Source organism: Papio anubis, chromosome 7, assembly GCF_008728515.1.
Source record: "Papio anubis isolate 15944 chromosome 7, Panubis1.0, whole genome shotgun sequence".
Lineage (NCBI taxonomy): Eukaryota > Metazoa > Chordata > Mammalia > Primates > Cercopithecidae > Papio > Papio anubis.
In genome coordinates this window covers 63,761,535-63,774,419 of record NC_044982.1, presented here as the reverse complement: position 1 = coordinate 63,774,419, position 12,885 = coordinate 63,761,535, and the positions used below count along the sequence as shown (strand labels likewise).

Here is a 12,885-nt window from a genome sequence, read left to right as displayed (position 1 = left end):
TACTTTTAAAGAGTCAAAAATTAATAGATACTGGTGAGATTGTGGAGAAAAGGGAACACTTATACACTGTTGGGGAGAGTAAATTACTTCAGCCATTGCATATGACAGTGTGGCAATTCCTCAAAGACCTAAAGACAGAAATACCATTCGACCCAGAAATCCCATTACTAGGTATATACCCAAAGGAATATAAACCATTCTGTCATATAGACACATGCACACATATGTTTGTTGCAGCACTACTCACAATAGCAAAGACATTAAATCAATCTAAATGCTCATCAATGATAGACTGGATAAAGAAAATGTGGTGCATATACACCATTGAATATTTTACAGCCATAAAAAAATTGGGATCATGTCCTTTGCAGGGACATGGATGGAGCTGGAGGCCATTATCCTTAGTAAACTAACACAGGAAGAGTAAACCAAATACTGCATATTCTCACGTATAAGTGAGAGCTAAATGATGAGAACAAATGGGCACAAACAGGGGAAAAACAGACACTGAGACCCAACTGAGGGTGGAAGGTAGGAGGAGAGAGAGGATCAGGAAAACTAATGGGGATACGCTTAATACCTGTGTGATGATGAAATAATCTGTACAACAAACTCCCATGATGCATGTTTACCTATGTAACAAACTGCACTTGTACCCCTGAACTTAAAATAAAAGTATAATAAAAGTATGTATTATTTTAAATTATTTATTATCATTTTAACGATTTTCACAGCATCTTCACCAGTAGTAGATTGCATCTCAAAAAATTCCATTCTTTGGCCATTCATAAGAAGCAATTCTTCATCCATTAAAATTTTATCATGAGATTGCAGCAATTTATTTGTAACTTTCAGCTGCACTTCTAATTATTTTGCTCATTTAAAAAAAATCTTTTTAGATTATCAAGTTTTTAATAGTTCTTAGTGTATATATATGTATACATACATACAAGTGTGTATATCTGTATACACGTACACACATGTATATATATGTAGAATTTTTTAAAAATTCAGACAGGGTCTTACTCTGTCCCCTAGGTGGGATTGCAGTGGTGTGATCACAGATTACTGCAGCTGCAACCTTGTGGGCTCAAGCAATCCTCCTGCCTCAGCCTCCCAAGTAACTGGCACCTCAGGCACATGCCACCATGCCTGGCTAATTTGTTTTAAATTATTTGTAGAGATTGGGTCTTTTTACGTTGCCCAGGCTGGTATCAAATTCCTGGGCTCAAGCAATCCTCCCACCACAGCCTCTCTAAGTGCTGGGTTTACAGGCATGAGCCATCTTGCTGACCTCTTTATATATTTCAGATTCAAGTACTTAACAGATGTGTTTTGCAAACATTTCTCCCAGTCTGGAATGCTTTTTAAAAAAAATCTTTTAACAATTTCAGTATTGTGTTACTTATTTCATATCTTTGCCCTTTTATATGACTTTTACAGAAAATTGGTCACTGTATCAACACATCTTGTTGAGTCTTTGGTTGGTACTATATCAAACCTGTTGATACTCTTGGGAATAATTAAAATATAATAATATTGAGTCTTCCCATCTATGACCAAAGTATTTCTTTCCATTTATTTGTATCGTAGCTTCCTTTCATCTGTGTTTTTAAAAAGTTTTTGCATACACATCCTATGTAGTTGGAATGACAAAAAGTGAAGCACATAGGCTTTTACTGTAAGATTTACATGAATCTGGAAAAAGTTATACTGTGTTTAATGTTTGTCTCATCACTTTCAGGCTCTCCTATGTATTTCTTCTCAGGGATTCTGAATCTTACAAATCTTTCATCTGTAATCTGCTGTTACTTTGGGAGCACCCAGTTGATGTGGTAGTAAGTTATGGGAGATGAGTGTATTCTATAATATTCTGATCAGGTCTTAGTGTTTTAGTGGGCCTGTTTTTTGGAGATCTAGGCTTTACAAATTGTTTATTTGTTTCCTTTTACTATATATATATATTTTTTCTTACCCATCACTTTTGTCTTGATTACAGCATTCCCAATCTTCAAGCTTTGTTCTTTTTTGATGATTAGTCACCTCTTTGGTAGGACAGGGTGGCTAGAGAGTGCTGGAGTGGGAAGAAACTTTCCTCTTCTAGACAGAGTATATTTTCAGAGTAGAACTCTGGCAAAACCCTTTTACCTGGAGACGAGGACTTTTCCATGGAGAGTGCTCTAGCTGTTTTCCAGTGTTACTCTTTCCTTCCACCCGAAGAACTGGGGAGATTTTCTTACATTCTGAAATTGAGAACATGGTAAGATTGGTGGAAAGGAAACTCACGAAAGCTTAGGGAAATGCCTACGACTATGGCTGTCAGTAGTTTCTTACTCTTACTCTATCCCACGCTGTCTCCAGCAGCTCGCCAAAGTTATTGCTTAAGAGTTTCTACCAGTTTATGGATCCTGTAGTTTTTGCTCCAGGTAATTAGATTTCAGTTGCTCTATCTCTCTGGATGCCCTTGTCTTTCTAGACTTTGAAGTTTTGGTGTGTCCTGTAATCTCAGTTCTCCGAAGGGTCCAAGAAAAGCCAGTGTATTTTAGTTTGTACAGCTTTTTGTTATTCTAAGTATGAAACTTGTGACTGATAAAGCACTTTACATATTGGAGTTGAAATTAAAAGTATGTAATTCTGTTTTTTATCTATATCTTTAAATATGGCACTTTGTGGTGGTTTGGCCTTTGATAAAAATAAATAAAGCCCTCAAAAAAAAGTCATCGTGGGCTTTGAGAAGAAATGGCCATTACTCGCAGATTATGGACTCTGAGATTGATGATGTTTAAGGATTAAAGATCCATATAATAAGAGGAGCTTTAAATAATATCAATACTTATGCTCCACCCCAAGAGACTCTAATTTAATAGGTTTAGAATGGTGTCCATACATCAACGCTTTTTAATATCTTCCCAGGCGATACTAATGTGCCAACCTGGGTTGATAATGACTGTCTTAAAGGGAATGAAAAGAGCCTCTTCAGATAAAATTAAAGGGAATGAAAAGAGCATCTTCAGATAAAATTTAAGATATGAGGCTGGGCATGGTGGCTCATGCTTGAAAGCCCAGCACTTTGAGAGGCCAAAGTGGGAGGATTGATTGAGGCCAGGAGTTCCAGAACAGTTTGGGAAACATGGTGACCTGTCTCTACAAAAACAAACAAACCACTAAAGAAACCCCCAAAATCAAAAACAAACAACAAAAATTAAGATGTGGCTGTGAATCTTCCACCATAGAGTGAGGCAATAGATCTTTTAACTTTTCTCATTTGAGAGTTGGGACCTTTACCTACGAATTGTTTGAAATTGTGTGTGTGTGTGTGTGTGTGCACGCACGCGCGTTTCTTTGCCACTAAATATATGATGGAAAAGGATGTTGAATCATGCATTCAAGAAGAAATAAGGGTACTGAATATGTCACTTAGGGTAGCTGTCATGTTGATATCATCTTATAAGAATTGTTGCTTCACTCACGACCCACATTGTACTTCCTTTGGTAGCAGTTCAGAGGTTTGGCACTGACCCAAGGGCGATTATTTCGTATGTGTATGTAAGTTTACTTTCTAACAGGAGTTGAACCAACTGTACTCGCTCTGAATTTGTAGCAAGAATCATGTAGAAGAAGAATTTGCAAATATAATGGTGCATAAATGCAAAATGTAAATGTTTTAGTGACCATGTCACTTGCAAATTGAAATTATGTAAGTAGGGAAGCTAGGAGTAGGCATTTTGACCTAGCTGCTGTATCAGTGACAGAACACTAGAGCCAAGAGCTGAGAACCACTAATGAGACCCTTAGGCTTTGAATCCAGTGTTAACATCCATCTACAAGGGTCAGACAACTGTGTTTCCATTAAAATTTTCATGATGTTTATCTCACTTTTCTGTGAGATTTTATGTTTATCCTAAAAATTAATTCCTTGCTTATTGTTTGAAGAAGCTATGGTTCTTGAGCTCAAATGTGGCTGATTAAATTTTTCAAGGCTCTATATAATTTGGACAAATGGAGCACATAAAAATTTGTGGTCATTTTAACCTACGCCTAAATCTCAGCCTCACTATTGTTTATGTCTCTCACTTAATTAGACAATGGGTTGGTGTTACTAGGGATAATTAGTAAATCCACACCTTGCTTTTAAGAACTGGTGCTGGAGCTCTCAAAACTGCAGCCACAGTTTGAGAACTTTCATCGTGTTTGTGATATATGTAAGTAAAGATATACATATGATAAAGATCTTAAACCAGATTTCTGAAATAAATTTTATTGATTCAACCTAGAAAGAGTCATATTCTTTCCTAAAATATTTTAAGGTGGAAACTGAATCAATTTAGTAAGTGAGTTTATACAGGGAGAAAACATAAAGCTGGCCCTTCAGTGAAATCAGAAAAGTAGAAAGAATATTTTAGAATAACTACAACGTGATGGCTTCAGAGACCCTTATCCAGAGAGAAATAACTTCATCAGAGCAGATATAGTTTTGCTTATATGAGACGGTGAGAATAATATTGTGGACCTGGCAGGAAGTAGGAGGAAAAAAACTTATTTTCTAATCCAAGAACTTGTGCACGTGAGTATTAGCACACTCCACATGACATGACTGCAGAAGAAGTACTGTTCTTTGAAAGAGCTAAATTTCAGTTAGGTATAAGCACTGGAGTAAGCTTGATTAATGTTGAAGGAGAATTGTAAGTAGTATACGAGAAGTCTGGGTAGGCTGTTTCACACAGATTTCTAAAGAAAAACTGTTTTGCTGGGCTCCAACATGAGGACAAACATTGCACAGAAAGCCTGGCTAAATAAGAGGTCTATGTAAATTTTTCTTTTTCTTTTATTTTTTTTCTTTTTTGAGATGGGTTCTTAGTTACCTAGGCTGGAGGACAGTGGTGGGATGGCAGCACACTGGAGCCCCAGTCGCCTGGGTTCATGCAGCCCTCCCACCTCAGACCTCTGAGTAGCTGGGACAACAGGTGCACGCCACCACACAAGGCTAATTTTATTTTTGTAGAGGTGGAGTCTCACTGTGTTGCCCAGACTGGACTTGAATTCCTGTCCTCAACCAATCTTCCTTCTTTGGCCTCCCAAAGTCCTGGGATTACAGGCATAAGCCTCTATGCCTAGCCTGTATAAATGCTTTAGATTGTAAACATATGAAACAGCTTTCCTTAACAAGGGGGTTATCCTAATATTTGAGGCATTTTGCCTTACCTCTTTTTTTTTAATTGTGACTTAATTTATACACTATAATAGTCACTTCTGAAGTATAAATTATTGACGTTTTAAGTATATTTACAAAGTTGTGCAATTATCACTAAAATCTAATTACTATTTTCATCACCCCCAAAAGAAATCTCACACTCATTAGAAAAATACTCCCCATTCCTCCTATCCTCCAGCTCCTGGCAAACATGAATCAACTACCTGTCTATATGGATTTGTCTGTTCTAGAAAATTCATATATGGAATCATACATTATCTGTCCTTTGGGGCATGATGCATTCCACTTAGCAAAAGATCCATCCATGTTGTAGTATGTGTTAGCATATCATTTCTTTCTACTCCTGAATATACTTGTTGTCTGATGTTTTTATTTCCTAGGGCTGCTGTAACCAAACAGACCATGTGGCTTAAAGCAATGCAAGTTTATTTTATCATAGTCTGGATGCTAGAAACCTGAAATCAAGCCATGCTCCCTGAGACCCTGCATAAAATTTGTGCTTGCTTGTTTCCTAGCTTCCGGTGGTGTCCCTGGTTCCTTCACTCACCTTGGCTTACAGTTGCATCACTACGATTGATTCCTCTGTCATCACATGGCCATCTCTCTATCTGTCTCTGTCTTCATATGGTGTTTTTCTCTTCTTATAATGACACCAGTTGTACTGTGTTAGGGTTCCATAATGACTTCAGTCTTACTTGATTCATCTGCAAAATCCCTATTTCAAAACAAGTTCACATTTTTAGGTACCTTGGGTTGGAAATTCAATGGGTCCTTATAGGGGCACAATTCAACACATAACATATAGACACACCACATTTTGGTAATTAATTAATTTCATTTTTTTAAACTCTTTGACTACTATGAATAATGTTGCTATGAACATTTATGTGTAAGTAGTTGCATTGCTTTTTCCTTATGTATGTGTAAGTGTGTGGAGATTTGGTTTAACCTGGGGCAAATATGTAGAAGTAGTATCACAGGATCATAACTGTTTTTCAAAGTGGCTGTAACATTTTTACATTTCCATTAGTGAATGTAAATGTTTCTAATTTCTCCACAGTTTCACCAACACTTGCTATTGTCTGTGTTTGTGATTTGATTATACTTTCCAAATGGGTGCAAAATAGTACCTCATTAGAGTTTTGCTTTGCATTTCACTAATGATAACAATGATGAGTATCTTTTCATGTGCTTATTAGACACTTGTGTATCTTTTTGGAGAAACGTCTATTCAAATCCTCTTCCCGTTTTAAATTAGACTATTTATCTTTCCTGACCTCTTATTATACTTACCCGGATGAGTGGGTTATTTTGTTGGTGAGTGAGCTAAAACAAAGAACTGCACTATTGAACATAATTACACAAATCAGAGATCTAACACACTTACACACTTACGGTAACACACATGTCGTTTCATGTGTATATCTGAAATTATTAGTGAAGCCTCATAGTGAGTAAGATCTATAATGTGGAAAGGAAGGAGTTGGGAAACTACACATTTTCTTAAGTTCTTATTTCCACATTGGAGACTCAAGGTAATAGACATAGTCTCTCATGAGATCTTACATCACTCACAAATGAAGGAAAATTTAGCTAATAAAGCATTTTTGTGTCATCCCCTAGATGATCGCCTATTTTACCATATTTTCCATGGATCCAGTTCTGTAAGTTCATACATTGTTGGCTTGTTTAACATAAGCAATTCTGAATTAAGAACTTCTCACTAAAAACTTCTTAAGATATGGTCTTTCCTTTAATATCACTAGTCTACTTTCCAGGAAAGCTAATAATTACCATGTCTGCAAAGCATATAGACCAGGTGGTCATCTACTTTTTGGAGGAGTGTCCCTGTTCCCCAGCCTAGATTACTGGGAAAGAACTGGATCTCAAATCAGCTATTTTAGTTCATTCTCCAAAGTGAGTAACAGTCACTGGTTCACCTTTTGGATGAGTAGCCCTTATTTCTTACATGTTAAGATTGTGTGTGTTTGTGTATGTGTGTACCTGTAGGGATGGCAGCAACATAGGAGTATGGGTGTTTCTTTTCCTTTTTTACCTAGAACAAGTACGCCTGCCCTCCCTAGTTAAATATGCCTGTTCTGGTTGTTAAGTATTTCCTCAAGTGATCTGACCAAGATATAGACTAGAGATTCTCAAAGGATGTTCTCCAAAGCAGGTGCATCAGTGCCACCTAAGGACCTGTCCAAAATGCAAATCATGAGGCCTCTGAATCAGAAATTCTGGATTGAGCCCCAGTTATATGTGTTTTAAAGCCCTTTATGTGTTCTAATATATGCTCTAGTTTGAGAACCACTGGTCTAGACTGTGAGATAAGTTATTAGTAGTCTCATTTGCTAGTTTCCTCTGGCTCACAATTTAAATCGCCTTTATAGTTATTCACAGGTTCCAATTTTGAATACTTCCTTTGACTTTTAGTAATTTTGAGGCTAAAATGCCTCCAACAATTTGGGCATATAAAACTATTATTGCTTCTCCACTTTAATGAAAAACAATTGTTACATGTTGAAATAATTCTGTTTTCCCATCCCTTATAGATATTAAGCTTTCAGTTAAGTCCTTACCTTGACACTCAAGTTTTTTTCTGAGAGTGTGTTTAACCTTAAGACTCAGAAAGAACAACTTTATGTCAATGAATCATAGCTAAGATGTACTTTTTAGTCTTTACTTCTTTAACTCTAAAATAAGGAATATAGCAATATTATTTAGTACCAAATCTACTACTATTTCTATATCGTGCATGTCTAGTCAATATACTTGGGGTGGTGATTTTAACCCTATTTGTATTATTAATATCCCTATATTATCATGGTTTCCAGCAGCTTCATTTTTCTCCCAATATGAACATGATTTTTAACATATGTGTTTTAAAATGTCTCCTCAGTCTACCACTTTTCAATGCTCAAAAACTCAACCTTGTATTGTCTATTTAACAAAATCTCTCTTTGTTTCTTGAAACATAAAATTATAAAATATTTTAAATTTTGATGCAGCAGAAATTAAATCCTAAGGTTAACTTGAGTTCACCTTAATATTCCAAAATATGTGGAGAGTTTCGGGATGTATTAATGATGTGCATTTATTTGAGGGATTTCACTGTATTTGCCTAACAACAACAACAACAACAAAAACTTAGAGAATAAACCTAATGCTTATGTATAGAAAAATATGACAGGGAAAAATTACTAGAGTAATATAAACATTGCTGTATAAAAATTGTATATATTTATTTTATATAGTAATATAGTATTAATTAAATCTGTTAGCAGTTTTTGAAGTATATATTCTAAACTTAGAAAAATGACAAAATTCAAAACGTATAGTTTACAAAGCAATAAACAAGAATAGAAAAGTAGAATAAAGAACATCAATGAAAGAGTAAGATCTTGGGTTTTGAACTTAAACTGCTTATGATAACCTACTTGCTTTGAAATATAATAGGTAACTTGGAAAAATTGTAATATGTGTACATATATATAGAGAGAAGAAATATTCTACTGTAATAAGATAATTAAGTATTTTATGTATATTTTAAAATTTTAAGAAGAAAAATCATTTTATTTTGCTGTTGTGTGTACTCAAACTTGTTTTTATGTTTCCTTTTCGTATGTATCAAAAACACATTCCTTTTTGTAATAAAATTTTAAATTACATTTAATTTTTAAAAGCTTTTATTCAATTAACACCATTTACAATTAAAGTCAAAGCTAAAATATAAGTTTCTACCTTATGCAAAGTTTCACAGATATTAAAAATATCAAGTATCAAGCTGTGATACTGACATTTGTGTTTTAAATTCAACTAAAACCTGTAAGGAGTTATTTTTGACATTCTATGAAATTATTGTATTTATTCAACCAGAATAGTCAATGTGATGGTAACTTTAACTCCTATTATCAATATCCTTTTCTTATTATCTTACTCTCATGCTTTTTATTGCACATTTGTGAAAGTCAGGTTTAATTTATACTCTATCTTAGCATCACAGCAAAATCTACACACATGTAAAGTGTCCTTGATTTTTACCAAACAAGGATTAGTGCCTATTATATTCTTTGGCTCAGCCTCATTCTTTCACATGACAGTTTCAGTCCTGCTTAATGCTGTTTTGTGAATCCAAATAAGATATTTTCATTTGATTTAGCACTTTAGCCTCTAAAGTCACTTTGCTTAATGGGTCTGATTTTGACTTTTTAGTCATTTTATTCATAAATGTACCATCATGTTCATCATTTTATGAGGCTTATGATGAATTCAACCACAGATCACTGAAAATAAGGCACAGAGTCAGATAGCAGGCCACCTTATTAGCACATTTTTCCAGACCAATAATCATGTTGCTATTTGAAATTTAGCAAATTGCTGTCATATCATCCATTTCCAGGACTTTCTTTAAATGACCCTGTCAGATTATTTTGCTGCTAGGTTGAAGTCAACCATGATAATGCTGCCACATGTGAATTTTGGAAGTACACAGCTCTGTCTTCATACTATTGGAAAGAAAAGAGTATTTCGCCCCACAGTGCAATAGAGTGTTTTCTAAATTTATTAATTTCATTTTTTATTTGAAAAATAGGTCTTACATAGCTGGGGACTTCCTTCAGATAGTAGCCAAGCTTAAATCATATTAAAATATACAATATGCTTCTGAAAGTTCAGGAAGTCATTTTAAAATTTTCAATAATATCTCTCACCCCAAGTGAACATGTATATCTATGTATGAAACTTAAGTGTTCTTAAAAAATTTAAAACAGCAACAACACAAGTTATTGTATGCACAGGTGTTCAAAGGGACATTATGTATCATAAAGATAAAATTACTTTGCCTGTATTTTTGAAGATTAGAAAGGGAAATAATTGAGATTGTATTTCTCATGTTGCAAAATAAACGTTGCGTTCCACTGAGTTTCAGTGGTATGGATGGTAAATTTGCATAGGTCTAAACTTTTTTTTCTCAGAATGAAGCAAATGGTGAATTGTTTTCTTAAGATGAAATAGTGGTACTAAAGATGCTTCAAGTTTTGAGAAACACAGTCATATTCGTGTCATCACAATTGCAAGGTATTTTCTCTGAAATTACTTCGAGAAGTAAAGACAGGAGCAAACATCCAGACACTTTTTTTTCCAGGTTACTACAGTAATTCTAATAGCCCAGCAGCAATTCTAGTATATCAAGTAAAACCTTGATAATTTTTCTTTTAGAAATAGGCAAATAATGTTCCTGATTTATAGTCCAGCTTCTACCTCCATGTGTATAGCTCTTGGCTGGCTAATTATTTTTCTTTCCCTGTCTTGAAGAGTGGAAAATCCATGGAATGGAATCTTATTGGTTTCCCGATCATAACTGTTGGTCTTAAATAGTGATCTCTCACTTCACATCTTCTGGATACATTTAGCTAGACATTCATTCCTTGCTCAATTAACTGAGGCCAGAGTGAGAAGAGAATTAAACTGAATAATTCCCATAAACAATTCAGATATTAATATGACCATGGCAATAACAAAGCAGTTCCCTAGATGAGAATGAGTGGAGTTACCTGTAGACACCTCACTTACATATCTTTGACAACATAATTTCCTTTACGAAGGGTGCAGTTCGATTGCATTAGGGCTTATCATTTAATAATGTATCCTTGAAATCACTAAGTTCAAGAGGAAACTAAAACCCTTAAAGCAACTTGAAGGTATGTGATGGGCCAAAAATCCTCAACCAAACAGCTTATACAAACCTATGAGTTTTTGTTTTGTTTTGTTTTTTAATTTAAAAGCCTCTTAAAATAGGTTTATTTCTCTCTCTAATCTACTTACTTGGCTTCTGCATTTCAACATGAGTGTTATAAGAAAAATTAACCGGGCGCGGTGGCTCACGCCTGTAATCCCAGCACTTTGGGAGGCCGAGGCCGGTGGATCAGGAGGTCAGGAGATCAAGACCATCCTGGCTAACACGATGAAACTCCGTCTCTAATAAAAATACAAAAAAAAAAAAACCAAAAAAAAACCCCCAAAAAACCACAAATAGCCAGGCTTGGTGGTGGGCACCTGTAGTCCCAGCTACTCAGGAGGCTGAGGCAGGAGAATGGCGTGAACCCAGGAGGAGGAGCTTGCAGTGAGTTGAGATCCGGCAACTGCACTCCAGCCTGGGCGCGGAGAGCGAGACTCTGTCTCAAAAAAACCATTAATGTGTGGCTTTTTTTTTTTTTTTTTTTTTGTTTTTTTTTTTTTTTTGACGCAGTCTTGCTAAGTCGCCCAGGCTGGAGTGCAGTGGCGGCTTCTCTCAGCTCACCATAACCTCTGCCTCCCAGGTTCAAACGACTCTCTTGCCTCAGCTTCCCATGTAGCTGGGACTACAGGCATGCACCACCATGCCCAGATAATTTTTGTATTTTTTAGTAGAGAGGGGGTTTCAGTATATGTTGGCCAGGCTGGTCTCAAACTCCTGATCTCAGGTGATCCACCTGCCTGGGCCTCCCAAAGTGCTGGGATTACAGGTGTGAGCTACCACGCTGAGCCATGAGTGGCTTTTTTGTACATTTTTGTGACAATATGACAATTCTTGATGCCACATCTCCAACATCAGCCAAAGAATTTCTAGACAAAGAGAAGGTCTAAGAAAAAAAGCAGGAAGCCCTTTGCAGGGTAGCTTCTATAGGTTCAGAAAGTCAAACCTCTGAGACATGATCCCCAAGTCCAGTGGGATGAGTATCAGTATCTATTCTGTTTTGTGTATTAATTCATCCGTATAGACAGAGCTACTCAAATTGACAGGAAGGGGGTTGGGGACAAGTACCTATAACAAGAGAAAAAACTTACATAAGCTATCTATATTAATCTAATCTAAAATAATTAAGTTTGAAAATAAATAGAATAAAAGAGAAAAACTAAGATAAACAAACTGAATGATTTATGTAAGAACCAGAATATAATTCTGGTAGCAGAAGTTAAAAAATAATTGGCTTTTCCAGCAATATTTTAAAAAATGATAAAAGATAAGCAAGATGCTATGAGAAAACTACCTATTAGGTAAGACAAATCATATAAGTTAATATATAAATTTTGAAATTTAAAACAATATTGAAAGAGCTGGAATAGAAAATTCATGAAACCTTTCAAAACACAAAACAAAATTGCAAAGCTAAAAACTATGAAGAATAAGTTGACTGACAATAAATAAGCTATGTGGTACAACATCATTATGCTGCAGTTCTGGAAAGAAAAATAATGTATAGATGAAAATAATTATAGGTAATTGAATATTTATTAAAGTAATCTTTTCTCATCCATTAAACTAGCAAAAATCAGATTACAATGTCTCATTCTTTTGGAGAAGGAGGCACTCTCACACATTGCTGGTGAAAATGACGATTATCTTTCTGAAGAAAAATTTGGAAATATCTAAGAAAACATTTGCAACTACGTTTCGACCTAGGAATCCTACTTCTAGGAATTTACTGTGAAGAGATAGATAGATAGATAGATAGATAGATAGATAGATAGATAGATAGATAGATAGATATTTATTTATATATTTATACATAAATTTATATATATATATATATATATTTTTTTTTTTTGAGACAGAGTCTGGCTCTGTCACCCAGGCTGGGTGCAGTGGCGCCATCTCGGCTTACTCCAACCTCCGCCTCTCAGGTTCACGC

General features: G+C 35.3%; 1 long non-coding RNA gene across 1 annotated transcript in view; it reads right to left on the bottom strand.

Annotated features, from left to right (window-relative positions):
• Positions 1 to 1,275: 1,275 nt before the first annotated feature.
• LOC108587042 overlaps positions 1,276 to 12,885 on the bottom strand; it is a 28,940-nt gene continuing 17,330 nt past the window's right edge. The window contains exons 2-3 of the long non-coding RNA XR_002523345.2: positions 5,760 to 5,927; positions 1,276 to 2,243 (exon numbers count right to left, since the gene is read on the bottom strand). This is a non-coding gene — a long non-coding RNA (uncharacterized LOC108587042). The remainder of the gene's footprint in view (positions 2,244 to 5,759; positions 5,928 to 12,885) is intronic.